The 15,112-nt window shown below is 40.6% G+C and overlaps 2 long non-coding RNA genes across 2 annotated transcripts; one reads left to right on the top strand and one right to left on the bottom strand.

Moving 5' to 3' along the window:
* Nucleotides 1-1,599: 1,599 nt before the first annotated feature.
* On the top strand, nucleotides 1,600-5,251 carry LOC123428874. The gene is made up of 11 exons (XR_006622603.1): nucleotides 1,600-2,106; nucleotides 2,303-2,412; nucleotides 2,492-2,668; nucleotides 2,749-2,874; nucleotides 2,972-3,646; nucleotides 3,745-3,943; nucleotides 4,026-4,142; nucleotides 4,212-4,471; nucleotides 4,582-4,656; nucleotides 4,746-4,875; nucleotides 4,975-5,251. It is a non-coding gene; the product is annotated as an uncharacterized LOC123428874 (long non-coding RNA).
* A 335-nt stretch (nucleotides 5,252-5,586) lies between these two features.
* Nucleotides 5,587-12,593, bottom strand: LOC123428844. The gene is made up of 3 exons (XR_006622602.1): nucleotides 12,113-12,593; nucleotides 11,571-11,678; nucleotides 5,587-6,455 (listed from the first exon to the last, which is right to left on the bottom strand). It is a non-coding gene; the product is annotated as an uncharacterized LOC123428844 (long non-coding RNA).
* Nucleotides 12,594-15,112: the final 2,519 nt, after the last annotated feature.

The raw sequence follows: 15,112 nt of genomic DNA, 5'->3' as shown, positions 1-15,112 counted from the left end.
GTTGGAAAAAACGATTCGGATTTTTGTGCGTCCAATAAGAGTCGAACTCACGACCTCACCGTGGAAACAACAACCACATAACCAACCAAGCACTACACAATCCATGCTCAAATTGATAGTCCGGTTTAGTTAAACGGATGCTTCTAACACAGCATAAGTCTTCCTCCTTTCTCTGAACTTGCACAAACACACGCGCTTTCCAGGTCCGAGAACTACTCCAACAGGATTGATCTGCTTGTCCGACCCGGATTTTACATAAATTTTGGTGTCATAAAAAGATAGCCTTCACTGGAGGAATAGATCACAAGTTCTGAACACCAACAAATCAACGTCGTCTCCGCGTACTTAGCGAAGACCATCAGCCGTTGTATCCGTCGACTTCGCCGTCGTACAGACCAATGCCGTCTCCGCGTACTTGGCCGTCGCCTCCGCGTACTTCGCCTGAAGACCATCCGTCATCGTCTCCGTCGACTTCGCCGCCGTTGTCTCTGATGGCGAAGTGGTCGTCGCCTCCGCGTACTTTGCATGAAGACCATCGATCATCGTCTCCGTCGACTGCGTCGACGTTGTCTCCGTGGACTTCGCCGCCGTCGTCTTCATCGACCTCGCCATCGATGACTTCGCTGCAAGACCATCTGCCATCGTCTCCGTCAACTTTGTCACAGGTATATACGGGTATCTTTCAGAGATTTTGGTGTAGTCTGATCCTCCCGTTCGGCCCTGATGTCGACCAGGACCCCAACGATGACCTGGGTTGGTTCTAGATTCAGCCGTACCCACTTGGATGTGTCCTGCTTGTTAGGGATTGCTAAGTGTACTGCTTGTACTGAATTTAGTTGAACATAGTCTGAACCAAGTTTAGTTGAAAATAGTCTAAATCCAATTTAGTTGAACATAGTCTGACAAGGTACTAAATGGGAAAGGGACACACTACTGAATATACCTTACAGTCAGCGACAAACATGAATTCTAAGGATCTAGACAACAGCAAACTCAGCTTGCTGGTTACATATACACACAGTTCTTTGCCCATATCTTGCTGGAATCCAAAAATCCATGAACAAAGTGTAGCAACGATGAATAAGAATTCTTGATTCTGTAGTATGTGTTGTATAATGAAATTCCTTTTTACTGCAGTATCAGTGTATCACAATATCGTCTTCTTATTTTTTATATTAATATGACATTGATAGTTTGATCTCACTCAGCATGTTGGTTACATATATACATAGTTCTTTGCCCATATCTTGCTGGAATCCGAAAATCCATGAACAAAGTGTAGCAACGATGAATAAGAATTCTTGATTCTGTAGTATGTGTTGTATAATGAAATTCCTTTTTACTGCAGTATCAGTGTATCACAATATCGTCTTCTTATTTTTTATATTAATATGACATTGATAGTTTGATCTCACTCAGCATGTTGGTTACATATATACATAGTTCTTTGCCCATATCTTGCTGGAATCCGAAAATCCATGAACAAAGTGTAGCAACGATGAATAAGAATTCTTGATTCTGTAGTATGTGTTGTATAATGAAATTCCTTTTTACTGCAGTATCAGTGTATCACAATATCGTCTTCTTATTTTTTATATTAATATGACATTGATAGTTTGATCTCACTCAGCATGTTGGTTACATATATACATAGTTCTTTGCCCATATCTTGCTGGAATCCGAAAATCCACACCATAATTAGTTTTTCAATATTATTAGATGATTTCATAATTGAAAGTTTAACTTTAAATTGTGTTGTTATTACAGAAAATGAATGTCGCCGCTGAATTGACCTTTGTAGAGGATTTTGGTAACCGGCCTTCAAAAAAACAAAATATTCCGGATTAGGTGTTTTGGAGCCATCACCTACGTCACCATCGATCTCAACATCATCTCCGGTTTTTGAATGTTTGGCATCAAGTGTGCCGGAATCCGATAATCAGATAGATCATGATACATTGCCATCACCTCATTCTCCAAACAGCTTGACATTATCTCTAGATTTTGGGTTGATGAATGAAGCAAAAGTTTCAATAGATGATGATAAGGAACGAGATGAGCATAAACAGATCAAAGTTGATGAACCATATGACTATCTCCCGCAAGGTGATTCTTTGATTTATAACATGTACTTTTATATCTCCAATCTTCATTTTGTTTTCTATATGTGCAAGTCAGTCTGTTTATTATTTGTCCTGGTTCATCTATATTGTACACATGGATTTATTCAATGTGTTTTCTTAAACTGTTTGAACTTTTGCAAATTATGAATTGACAGACCGTGATTTGTGTGCTCATATAGCAATAGAAACATATTTAGGAAAAGAATTACTGGTGAAGATAGATGGAAGTTTTGTCTTACAAAATCAACTGTTGTGTCTGCTAGATGAAAAGGGGTGGGTAAATGATGATGTAAGTAACCTTACACAAACTATAAAAGGTTCTAATCTGTAATATCCATTACTAATGTATATTTTTTAAATGTTTATAGGTGATGAGTGCATATATATGTTGTTTAAAGGACCAAGTACATGTCCAGAATGATAGTAAAGTATATTTTGAGACTCCCTTTGTTGTTGCACTGTTAAAACGGGATGGCAATCTTGGAGTACAACAAGATGGGACATTTATGACAGAGATTGTCAACAACTATGTGAAGCATGACATGGTAATATCATGACTGATAATTTCCATGTTCTAGGTTTAATACACTTTTATTTATAGTTTTTGTAATTATCTTCATTATAGATTGAACTTCCAATAAATTTCAACAACAAGCATTGGTATTTAGCTGTTTTGATTGCAAAGAAGTGTGAGATTCAAGTACTAGACTCACTATGCTGGAAGTTTGACCGAGAAGATCTTGTTGTTACGGTTAGTTATCACACAAATCATAATCCCTAGTAGGTGAAATGTCATAAATTTATCCTTTGCTTATGTGTACCATTTCTGATCAGTAATTATTTTTTAGCTAAAAGGACTACAATTTCATTTGGACATTCTTAAAAGTAAAAAACTTGATTAGCCATGATTGGAAGGACTTCGATGTTACAAAATGGAAGATTACAGAACAACTACAAAAGCCAATTCAGAAAGACAGGTATAAAGTGACACGTATGTTGTATAACAATATAAGTATACAACATAAGTAATATTGTGATCTATCTAGAGTACTCATTTTTTTAATTATACAGTTCATCATGTGGTCTATATACGCTTAAATTCATGGAATATTGGACTGATGATGGACTATCCTATCCGATTACACATGTATTTTTTTGTTAGATAAACATATATAGTTGATGATATGTTAATTTTGAAATATACTAATAGTTGTTGGTGTTGCAGAGGAAATTATTGCTTCTTTTAGGTTTAAGTTAGCCAGCATACTATTATGTTGGAAAACAAACACTGCAGGAATGACTAGAACGGTTGAACAAAGTGATGATGACATTGAGGGAGATCCTAATGATGTTGCGATGTTGGAAAGTCCATATGATACAAAAAAATCAAAAGGAACAATTCCATTATCTGTTGAAAATAAGTACCAATCACTAATATCTATTCTTTCTAATATGAGTTCACATGAGTTAGTAGGTGGAGTTTGTAGCTACATAAAATCAATCAAATCCATGGAGATTTTAGAGTAAGTCATTTTAGATTAGTATTAGAAGTGCAATTGACACATTATGATATTTTTCTAATGGTACATTATCTTACTTTCTAAATGGTAATGATTATCAGGAAAGTATGGGTGCACAGCTCGAAACCGTATCCGATTAGTCTATCTCTCAAAAAACTACAAGGAATGCTAATGGATGATTTGTCCATGGATCTTGATTGCTTTAATTTGGTCGTACAGAAGACTATGTTTGACAACATCAAAACGGCGAAAAAAAGGAGAGGATTGATAGCAAAGCATTATCTAGACATGAAATTCTGGGTACGTTTTTACATTAATTATGTACTTTTTTGTATACTATTTTTTCATGACCTTTCTAACCAATTATTATTGTATATACTAGATGATTACTGATTTCAGACGACACCTAGATTATCGAAAAAAATTAGATGTGGAGCAGCTAGCATTTTCTGATAGTAGTTGACCTGGTATCAAATATAATGTATCAACATGCAAATCGGTGAGAGCACTTCTCTATACCTTTGAGTAAGATAAAACTTCTTTACATCTAATCTCTAGCCTATTTCAGATTCATATACCAATACAATCCAATGGTGATTTCATTCTATTCACACTCGACAAAGACACGAGAACTGTTTACATTGTGGACCCTACTCCTTTTGATCCCATTTACCAACACAACCCGCATGCAAAATATGTGCACAAACGTATATGGATCGCAGAATACTTGCCAAAAGCCATGTCAAAGGCATGCCCTGGGTCTATATGGAACGAGAATATTCTCTTATGGCATCAAAAAATCCTAAATGATATTCCGGTTTACAATAGGTAACATTTTTAAACATGTATAAAAAGACTATACTAAGTATTACTTGTACTGAATACGTATACAATATGTATTTTTGGCATCGATTACTAATATATATCATATATATTAGGGAACTATCCGGTTATCTTGTTCCCCTCTTCATGTCCACATGGGAAGACGGAAACCTCATTTGCCCCTTATAAAGGTCAATATAATACATGTTTTAATCATTAATATTATATTTTACACATGTGATTCAAACCTTATTCGTTTGTAAAAAATATGTATGTACAGGATGGAAACGAGGTCAGAAAACATATTTTGGGACAACTGCTAACATTCAACGACAATGAATATGAAGACAACATACCTGTTGGTGTACTCGAATTCATAAGTTGTATCAAGAAAATCCAAAGTAAAACAGGTATGTCAAATATCCATATAGTTTTTTAAAGTACATCCATATAATTGTATCAAGATTGATTTACTTGGTGTGACCAACTTTCCATTTTCTCTCAAACAGAGAATATGCCATTCTGAAAAAGGAGCTACTCTATTGGCTGGCAGCCCTTGATGGTAGTTACAAATATGTAGCGAAGCAGAGCTTCTTTGTTAGCTAGCCACCCCCTGATGGTAGTTTCAGATATGTAGCTAAGAAAAGTGCCTGGAAATTTATTGAAAGTAACCCAGTAGGGTCAATTAGATATACTGTTCGATGTAATAGACTTGAGTTTTATCTTCTATAAAGTTTAAACATATACTTTTTAACAATATATGTTATCGATGAAGGTTGTCCTGAATGTGCTGATTGAATTTATCAACGTTGGATAATATTGCTATTACTGTCAACATTGCTCCTGCATCTTGGGACGTTCGTTTTGTCCGTTTATCCACAAACGGATGTACACAGAACAAAATGGGGTCTACCGTTGAAGTTGCCCTTAATACGTACAAAACAAACCATGGATTTTAATAAGGAAACAAAATAAAGGGTGCGAACCCACAACCTCCCCGTGTTTTTTTAATTAATAAACCCACGGTACTTATATTAGTTGGAAAAAACGATTCAGATTTTGGTGTAGTTAGTAAAAAACGATTCGGATTTTTGTGCACAACCACATAACCAACCAAGCACTACACAATTCCTGCTCAAATTGATAGTCCGGTTTAGTTAAAGCGCCCTCAAGGCCGGCAGGTAGTAATCGCGCCGGTCCATGAAGTCGATTGATCTGGCTTTACTAACAAATATTAAACGCACGCAAAAAAGGACACAAAACAGAACAAGGGGCCTCTGTCTCGAAATGCTTGCTCGCCTTACATAATCTTTGGTGTCATAAAAAGATAGCCTCCAGTGGAGGAATAGATCACAAGTTCTGAACACCAACAAATCAACGTCGCCTCCGCATACTTCGCGAAGATCATCAGCCGTTGTATCCGTCGACTTCGCCGTCGTACAGACCAATGTCGTCTCCGCGTACTTGGTCGTCGCCTTCACGTACTTCGCCTGAAGACCATCCGTCATCGTCTCCGTCGACTTCGCCGCCGGAGCGGCGGCGAAGTGGCCGTCGCCTCCGTGTACTTAGCCTGATACATACAACAGTTCGAATCCTACTGCAGTCTGAATCCTACTTGGATACAGACAAGAGACCGAATCCTACTTGGATACACACAGGAGACCGAACCCTACTTAGATACACACATGAGACCGAAACCTACTTGGAGGCAGGTATTATTGATGCTATAAATACACTTGTATCTCCACGTGATTCCTACACAATCCCAAGTCTTCAGTTCAATCAAACAAAATCAGTTCCACTACTAGACACCTTTGGTTGAATTAAGTTGCTAAGCTCCCAAGTCAGCTTAACCTTTGGTTCAATTAAGCTGCTAAGCTCCCAAGTCAGCTTAACATCAGGTATTTTTGTTACGTACATCCATATAATCCTTCAACATCTTTTTTCTTTTTATGAATTCTTCAACATCTTTATTTATGAACACTGGTACCTGACATGAAATGAATAAATGTATCATCACCAATTTGCAATTTCCGGACACGTAGTACACCAAACCTTACTTTGAGCAACAAATTTACAAGATTTTAAATGTGACGCACTGAATCATATTTAAACATCATTGTTGACAAGGGAAAAATGGCATATACAACTTTAATCAATTTTCCATTTCTAATATTTCTTACACTGCAAAAACTCTCATGCAGGCAAGCATTTCAACCACATTCTCCAGAGATGGATGCTAAGGAAAAAAGAAGGAAACGAGACAGAGATCGCTATGCACAGATGGCCGATGAAAAAAAACAGGAAAAACTCAAAAAACTTCGTGAAGCCTATCAACAAAAGAAAGAAAAAATATGCGCACAACAAAGGCAGATATATGCAAATATGCAGCCGGAACAAAAGAAATCTAGAATAGAACATATCAATGAAATGAAACCCAACACAACAAGCAAAGACTCCATTGCACTGGAGAATCCTTCATATATCGCAATCGAACAAGAAGTGGGTACTTCTACCTTTCCTGATCACAGAAAACATGTCACACTAGGGAAAAGGCAAACATTGCTACACCGTCGTAACGAAGAATTCATGACAAGACAAAGGCATGTATCATCAAAGCAAGATGTATCTATGACGGAAACCGGCGAAGATGACACAGAACCTCTACAACAACCGGAAGAAATGATTTACGGTAATACTCTAAATTTATACAATACTCGCACTCCTAATAAATATGTGAATGTTTGTACAACTAACAATCTTTTGTGGACGGATATCCCCTCATCAATGTTCCCAAGCATCAAAGAAACGGATACACCAACACAGACATTCCACAATGACGATCACAATAAGGTGGCTTTGTGGCCAGACATCCCGCCTTCAATGTTTCCAATAATCAAAGAAGTAGATGCACGGATACAAACATTATACAATGATGATCACGGTAAGGTTATAAATTTCCTATATATATATATAATTTTCCTATATATATAAATTTCCTGTATATACATATACATATACATATACATATATATATATATATATATATATATATATATATATATATATATATATATATATATATATATATATATATATATATATATATATATGTATATGTATATGTAATAAAAAGTTACTACACAGGTAAGGATGAGATTATATGCGAGCAAGACACAACATGAAAGAAGTAGATACACCAACACAAGCAATCAATAATGACGATCAAGGTAAGGTCATCAATTCCATATATGTTCTTATGAAGTACAAAGGAATATATTATACAATCAAAACTTGCAACACAGATAATAATGAAGTCATATTTGAAGAGGACATAAATGAGGACGAATACATGTTCATTGGTCAAGGTATGCTCAATAGAATTTAAATGTATTTTAAACATTATATTGTTTTTGTGCTACCTTTTATACTACAAGCCAAACTAGAATGGGACCAAGAAGTGGAAATCGAAATCAAAGAAGACGAGGAAATACCCAATCCTGATCCTTATGATTTCGTCTATAGCAACATACCCAAAAAGACACACGTGCTCAAAACACAAGAAAATTGCAGATTCTGCCATGCAAAAAAATTCAAGCATGAAACTAAGGGGTTATGCTGCAAAAAAGGACAAATAAGACTAGCCAATGCAGAAACACCACCTGAACTCATGAGACTTTGGACAAGCAGCGTCTGCACAGATTCAGCCAACGGCCTGTGGGTAACCATGAAAGAATACTACTGCTATAAATTCCATACACGACCAAGCATATTCAACCCAATCTTGCATGGCGGACGACTTTTCCAGCAGTTTGCTGTAGATACATACATCAAGATTGAAAGCTCCAGACTGGATTACATGTGGCATCATCAAAACAAAATAAGGGCGGATCTATACCAAGGCCTTCTAGACAGCATTCAAGCTGGAGAACAGAATGGAGATGCAATCGGAAAACGGAGAATACTTGCCTCATCATTTATTGGAGGGCCACGAGATAAACTTCATCGGTATCTAGATGCTATGGCTTTAGTTAGAAAATATGGAAAACCAGACGTATTCCTCACAATGACCTGCAACCCCAACTGGGAAGAGATCACACGTGAACTACATTTTGGACAAACACCACAAGATCGCCCATACATTGTCGTTCGTGTTTTCACGGCGAAGCTAGAAGAAATGAAGAAACAACTATTTGAGAAGGCCATTCTTGGAAAGGTTCAGGCATATACATATGTCGTAGAATTCCAAAAGAGGCGATTACCCCATGCTCACTTTTTGCTCATCATGACTGGAAAATACAAATACACATGTCCAGAGCAATATGACAGAATCATCTCCGTTGAGCTCCCTAATAAGCACAAGTACCCGGAGTTATACAAAATGGTAATCAAACATATGATGCATGGTCCTTGCGGTGCACCGAATAAATTTTGTCCATGCACAAAGAACCGTCCATCATGCAAGAACAATTATCCAAGGCCATTTAATGAAACTACAATTCAAGGCAAGGACTCATACCCGCTGTATAGGAGACGCAATGACGGTCGGACTGAAACGGTACGAAAATGTCAACTAGATAACAGGTGGGTGGTTCCTTACAACCCATATCTTCTATGAATGTTCAACTGCCACATAAATGTTGAGATATGCTCAAGCATTAACGCCGTTAAGTACTTGTTCAAGTACATCTACAAGGGACATGATCGAGCATCTGTATCTGTAACTGACAAAGTAGATGAAGTCGATGAGATTAAACAGTATAGAGACGCACGGTGGGTGACAACTCCGGAAGCACTATGGAGAATATATGGCTTCAAACTAAGCAAAATACACCCACCAGTCTTGCAACTGCAGCTACATCTCCCAAATATGCACATGGTTTCATACCATGGCATGGAAAAAATATAGAATATTATCAACCGTGACGGCACAGAAAGATCAATGTTGACTGCGTACTTTGAAGCAAACAGCTTACATGAGAAAATACAAGGCATACTATACAGAGACTTTCCGGAATATTATACATGGCAAAGACAGGGGAAGTTTTGGCAAGAGAGGAAACGAGCCGCAGTGTTCCAGGTTGGCAGGATGGTATCAACACACCCAGCTGAAGGAAAACCATACTATCTTCGAGTACTCCTAAACCACGTGACAGGCGCGACTAGCTATGAAGACCTACGAACAGTCAATGGACAAGTAATGCCAACCTTCCGTCAAGCTGCAGAAAAACGGGGGCTCATTGAGGCAGACAACACACTAGATGACTGCATGACAGAAGCAGAGTTGTTTCGAATGCCATCATCGCTACGAAGGCTATTCGCAACAATCTTGGTTTTTTGCGAGCCCAGCGACGTACGTGGCCTCTGGAACAAACACCTTGAGGCAATGTCAGAAGACTATAGCAGAAATTGCAAATGCAAGCACACGGTCGAACAAATGGTGCTGAGAAATATCAGGGACATGTTGCACTCAATGGGAAAAGGCATAGAATCGTTTCCTCTTCCAGAGATCGACAAACAACATCAGACGATAGACGACATACCTAGGGAGATCATTGAGGAGACCTCCATCGAGGTGGACCCTCACGACTTATCGTTGCATAAAAACCTAAACAACGAGCAGAGGAAGGCCTACGACGAAATCCTAGCCACAGTTGACCACCAAAGAGGAGGTATATTCTTTGTCGATGGGCCGGGAGGCACGGGAAAAACTTTTCTTTATAGGGCGCTCCTGGCCAAAATACGTGGACAAGGCAAGATTGTCGTGGCGACGGCCACTTCCGGTGTTGCTGCTTCCATAATGCCTGGAGGGAGGACCGCACACTCGAGGTTCAAGATTCCACTAAAAATAGATGATGGAGCTATTTGTAGCTTCACAAAACAGAGTGGGACAGCAAAGCTACTCCAGACAGCATCACTAATAATCTGGGATGAAGCATCTATGACCAAGAGGCACACAATGGAGGCGCTAGACAAAAGCATGCGGGACATAATGGATAGACCAGATCTTCCATTTGGTGGAAAAACAATTGTATTTGGGGGAGATTTTAGACAAGTGCTCCCTGTTGTTCGAAAGGGAACAAGAGCACAGATAGTAGATGCATCACTATGCAGGTCGGAGCTTTGGAATTGCGTGCATCAAATGAAGCTTGTGCGCAACATGAGGGCTCAAAACGACCCATGGTTCGCACAATACCTACTACGCATTGGAAACGGAACCGAGGAAACAAATGATGATGGTGAAATACTTCTACCTACAAGTATATGTGTGTCAAATAAGACGGATGATAGTGGCCTGGATAGACATATTGACAGTATCTACCAAACGGGAAATGTTTCCCTAAAAGATCCAAAGTACATAACGTCAAGAGCAATTTTATCCACAAGGAATGACTGCGTAGACAAGATCAACCTAAAAATGATTGATCGCTTCCAGGGGGAGGAGAAGGTGTACCACAGCTTTGATTCTGTAGAAGAAGACCCACATAACTACTATCCACCAGAATTCCTAAACACCCTAACCCCAAATGGACTGCCTCCACATATGTTGAAGCTCAAAAAAAATTGTCCAATCATACTACTCAGGAACATTGACCCTGCTAATGGACTCTGCAACGACACGAGATTGGTCGTACGTGGATTTCAGAAAAATGCAATTGATGCAGAGATTGTGGTAGGTCAACACTCTGGAATGCGAGTTTTCTTGCCTCGGATACCATTATGTCCATCTGACGACGACATGTTCCCGTTCAGTTTCAAGAGAAAACAGTTTCCAGTCAGGCTCAGTTTTCAATGACAATAAACAAATCACAAGGCCAAACAATACCGAATGTCGGTGTCTACCTGCCTGAACCTGTTTTCTCACATGGTCAACTATATGTCGCGCTTTCTAGAGCAACCGTGACATCAAACATAAAGGTACTAACAGGTACGCATGACGTGAACAACGAGACAAACAAGAAGAAAAATAAAGGTGACACATGCACAAAGGAGAAGAAGAAAAAGAAGAACAAGATCGATACAAGCGATACATGCACAAAGAATATTGTCTACACAGAAGTCTTGACCAAATAGGTAAAGCAACATTTCAATTTTTTAGACTTACCAGTCAAAATAGACACCACGAATCCTGAAAAGAAGTATATTTCTCGCCTTGGAGCTGATGCTATTGCACTGATTTTTCTATAGATCGCTTTATCTAACTCCACGAAACCTGAAAAATACACATTGTAAAAAAATACATATAAATTTGACAACTACTACTGTAAATATTAACAGTGTACCATTGCATATATTGAAGAAATTGTCAATAGAGATCTTTCTCATGCTGACTACGTAATATCAATTGTGCCATAACATTATTTAGTAAACTAATCAAAAAGTATCAAAAGCTAGCTACCAAGTAAACCATTTCAGCCACATAGAACTATTCCAGTCGAGAAAGGAGTTTGTGGACACAAAGATGCACATATTAACTAATTCAGGATGAACGTGATTGAGATCTTTGCAGGAAAGTTCTAACACTACCTCCAGCATCTACTTTCTTCACTAATCAATATGCTCAAACTGAGACCACAACGTCCACACATTTCATCCCAGTGCACCAAATTTAAGTTACCAATTATCTGAATCGGCGCTGCATATTACCATCTGCATAACGTTCGCTGATGAAGAGCGGAAAATCAAGCTACTTCTCCGGTCGCGTCGAGGCGACGGGTTCCCCTTCGTCCGGCTCCTCCTCCCCGAACGGCAGCAACGACGACGCGACCTTTTGGAGATTCACCTCACCCTACCCTCGATCTCAGCCAGATCGCCCCGATCCCCGTGATCCCCTCCCCGTCCACATAGCCCACCTCTCCGTCCGCCTTTGCGGGCGCGGCGAGCGGGACGAGGACTCCGGCGGGGGAGGTGGAGGAGCAAGGAATGACACCACGACCCAGATGCGGCGGGTCGGGGTCTCGGTGAGCTCGGAGATGTGGTCTATGAATGCTTCTAGAGCGAGCTAGAGAGAAAGGGAGAGGAAGAGAGGAAGAAAGAAAGAGAAGGACGGATGGGGAATCGGAAGTGGCCGGCGGTATTAAGCCCAGGAAAAGAAAATGCGAATACATGAGAACAACCATAGATGCACAAGTAATAAGAATTACCCAGAAAGTGCAGCGACAGTGAGTGATTGGAACATCCCAACAGACCCATCCCCAATTCCTCTAATGGATCGCCAAAGGGATGCTGCCTCCGCCCTGCTCCGAAATATTTGGTAGAAGAAGTAGTAGACACCCTAATAGCACATCAATTTGATGCAGGAGCGTGTAAATCATCTCAAAACCAAGGTCGGGCTTATTCAGAAGAAGTAAAACAAGGCAGGCAGGTAGTAGATGAATCGAGCAACCAGCGAACGAGCCGGGATGGAGCCATTGATGAGGGGTGTCGAAAAGGGGATGGAAAGGGAGAGGCGGCGGGTGGTTGGCGTCGCCGTGGACAGTCGACACGGTGGCGCGTGGGCCCCGCGTGAGCGTGACGCGGCCTCGTGCTCTTATTTTTCACCTTGGTCTGGTCTGGTCTGGCTGTGTGGAGTCCAGAGGGGCACAACGGCCCAATCGAGCTTATCGGCGGGGCGGAAGATCAAACAAAACTTATATATCGCCACAAAAGACGGTAATCCTATTCTGAGCACGGGCTCAGCTGCTCCCGTTCAGAAATAAAATAAAAACAAATACTATAAAAATAAAAATTAAGGTAGATAATTTAATGCGTAAAGATCGCTTTAAATTTTATCTTATTTGAACAGAAAAATAGGTCCTAAAAGGTGCATTTTTCCAGTAAGAACATGTACATTTTTGTGTCACTTCTAAGCAGTGTTTTTTAACACATTATACACGCGAGCACTTATATACACGCGTATACACTCATCCCTATGACCGCATACACGCACATCTATGAACACCTTTCACAGACTGAGTCGGCATGTCATCTTAAGAGTTACGAAATAACCGTAGGCGCCTCGTCGTCGGCGCGAACGTCTTCTTCCACTGAAAACGTATCGTCAAAAATCCTGAAATAAATTCAAAAATAATGCAAGCACGAGAATTTAAAAGCTTCGCTTTTTGACATGTTCCAACAAGGACACAAGTTAATATAGAAATGAATATTTACATATTTAATTTTCATCCGGTGCAACGCACAGACATTTGTACTAGTTTAAAAATTAAAATCAGGGGAGGCATTAACCCAACGAGATGGATTATTAGTACGATCCATCTAGCCAGCTCATGAGCAACATAATTTGACTCCATAATACGTACAATGCTTAATAGTAAATTTTCAGAAACCTTTTAAAAAATTACGACATCCAACACAATAAGGCGCGGGACTATGGCGATCTCTGGTTGTGTCCATGTAGGATTTGTACAATAACGTTGGAAAAAACGTAAGCGTCTCCGTTACCGCCAAGCATGCGCTCGGTGTTGGCTTCCTTGGTTCATTTTTCCTGGTTCAGAACACGATTCATTTTTCCTTTGCTCGCACGCAACCTCTTCGTCTCTTCTCAGCTGCCACATACCCTCACCCTCGAACACGCCGCGAAAGAGGCGCCTGCGCCGCCAGCCAAGTTGCGGCTGGGGGAGAGGAGGGGTGTCAGGACCCAACGAAGACGATGGCAGCGGTGTTCAAATTCAAAGTATGGCGCCAAGCAACAGCAGCCCTCGATCTGAGATCCGACGCCCTCCAGTCGCCCATACCGGTTCGAGCTTGCCCGCTACTCCTGGAGCCATCGATGGTTGATCCGACGGCTGCGAGAGCCTCCCGCGTCGCTGTAGACGTCCGGCAACGACGCTGAGCGACGGCCACCTTTTCTACCTCTCCTTTCTCATTTTTACTGCTTGTAAGGCTATAAAGCCATGGATTTCCAGCTCGTGGAGCTATGCTTTTCTCTAGGGTTTCCCCCTCTTGCGCCGCCAGTGTTCCTGGCCGGCTTAGGTGCCTCTGGCTGTAACCAGACCTTTGCTATTTTCCTCTGAAATCCCATCGATATTAGCTCTGTTCTTTCTCTGAAATTGTTCTAGCGATCGTCGGGTCTGACAAGTGGTATTCAGAGCCTCGTTCCTTGGCGGCGTCTTCGATCTGGAGGCCAAATAGGGGTTGAAGGTGCCGTAAAATCCCCCTGTTTCTCTTCGGATCACGGCGGCGGTGATGCTGGTGGCGCTGGCGGCGGCGATGTTCGGTACAGGTCTGGTGCCGGTAAGTGGTTGCCCAAGCTCCATGCTTGCGTGTTAAAATCCCACCTCCCACCCAGATCCGGTGTACTTGGCGGCGGGTGTAGGCGGCGGTGCAGGCGGCGGCAGGATTCACAGCTCAAAGGTCTGGTTGCAGCTCAAGCTGTGGTAAAATTCCCTCCTTTGCGTCTGTAAATCTCTATGACAAGGTTCTTGATCCCTATAGCAAGAACACCTCGTGTAGTTCCTCATGGCAGCTCCTGCTAATTCTTCCTCCACAGACCAGTTAGAATTCACCTCCCTACAGCTAGATGTCCAGTTGCTCCAAAGGAATAGAGATCAGGATCGTATGGAGTTTGATGAATTCAGAGAGTATGTGCAAACAAACTTTGGTTCAGTCCAAAAATCATTAGCTGATCTACAGGGCACCTTATCAGGA

Source organism: Hordeum vulgare, chromosome 1H (genome assembly GCF_904849725.1).
Source record: "Hordeum vulgare subsp. vulgare chromosome 1H, MorexV3_pseudomolecules_assembly, whole genome shotgun sequence".
Taxonomy (NCBI): domain Eukaryota; kingdom Viridiplantae; phylum Streptophyta; class Magnoliopsida; order Poales; family Poaceae; genus Hordeum; species Hordeum vulgare.
This window is presented reverse-complemented; position numbering and strand designations above follow the sequence as displayed.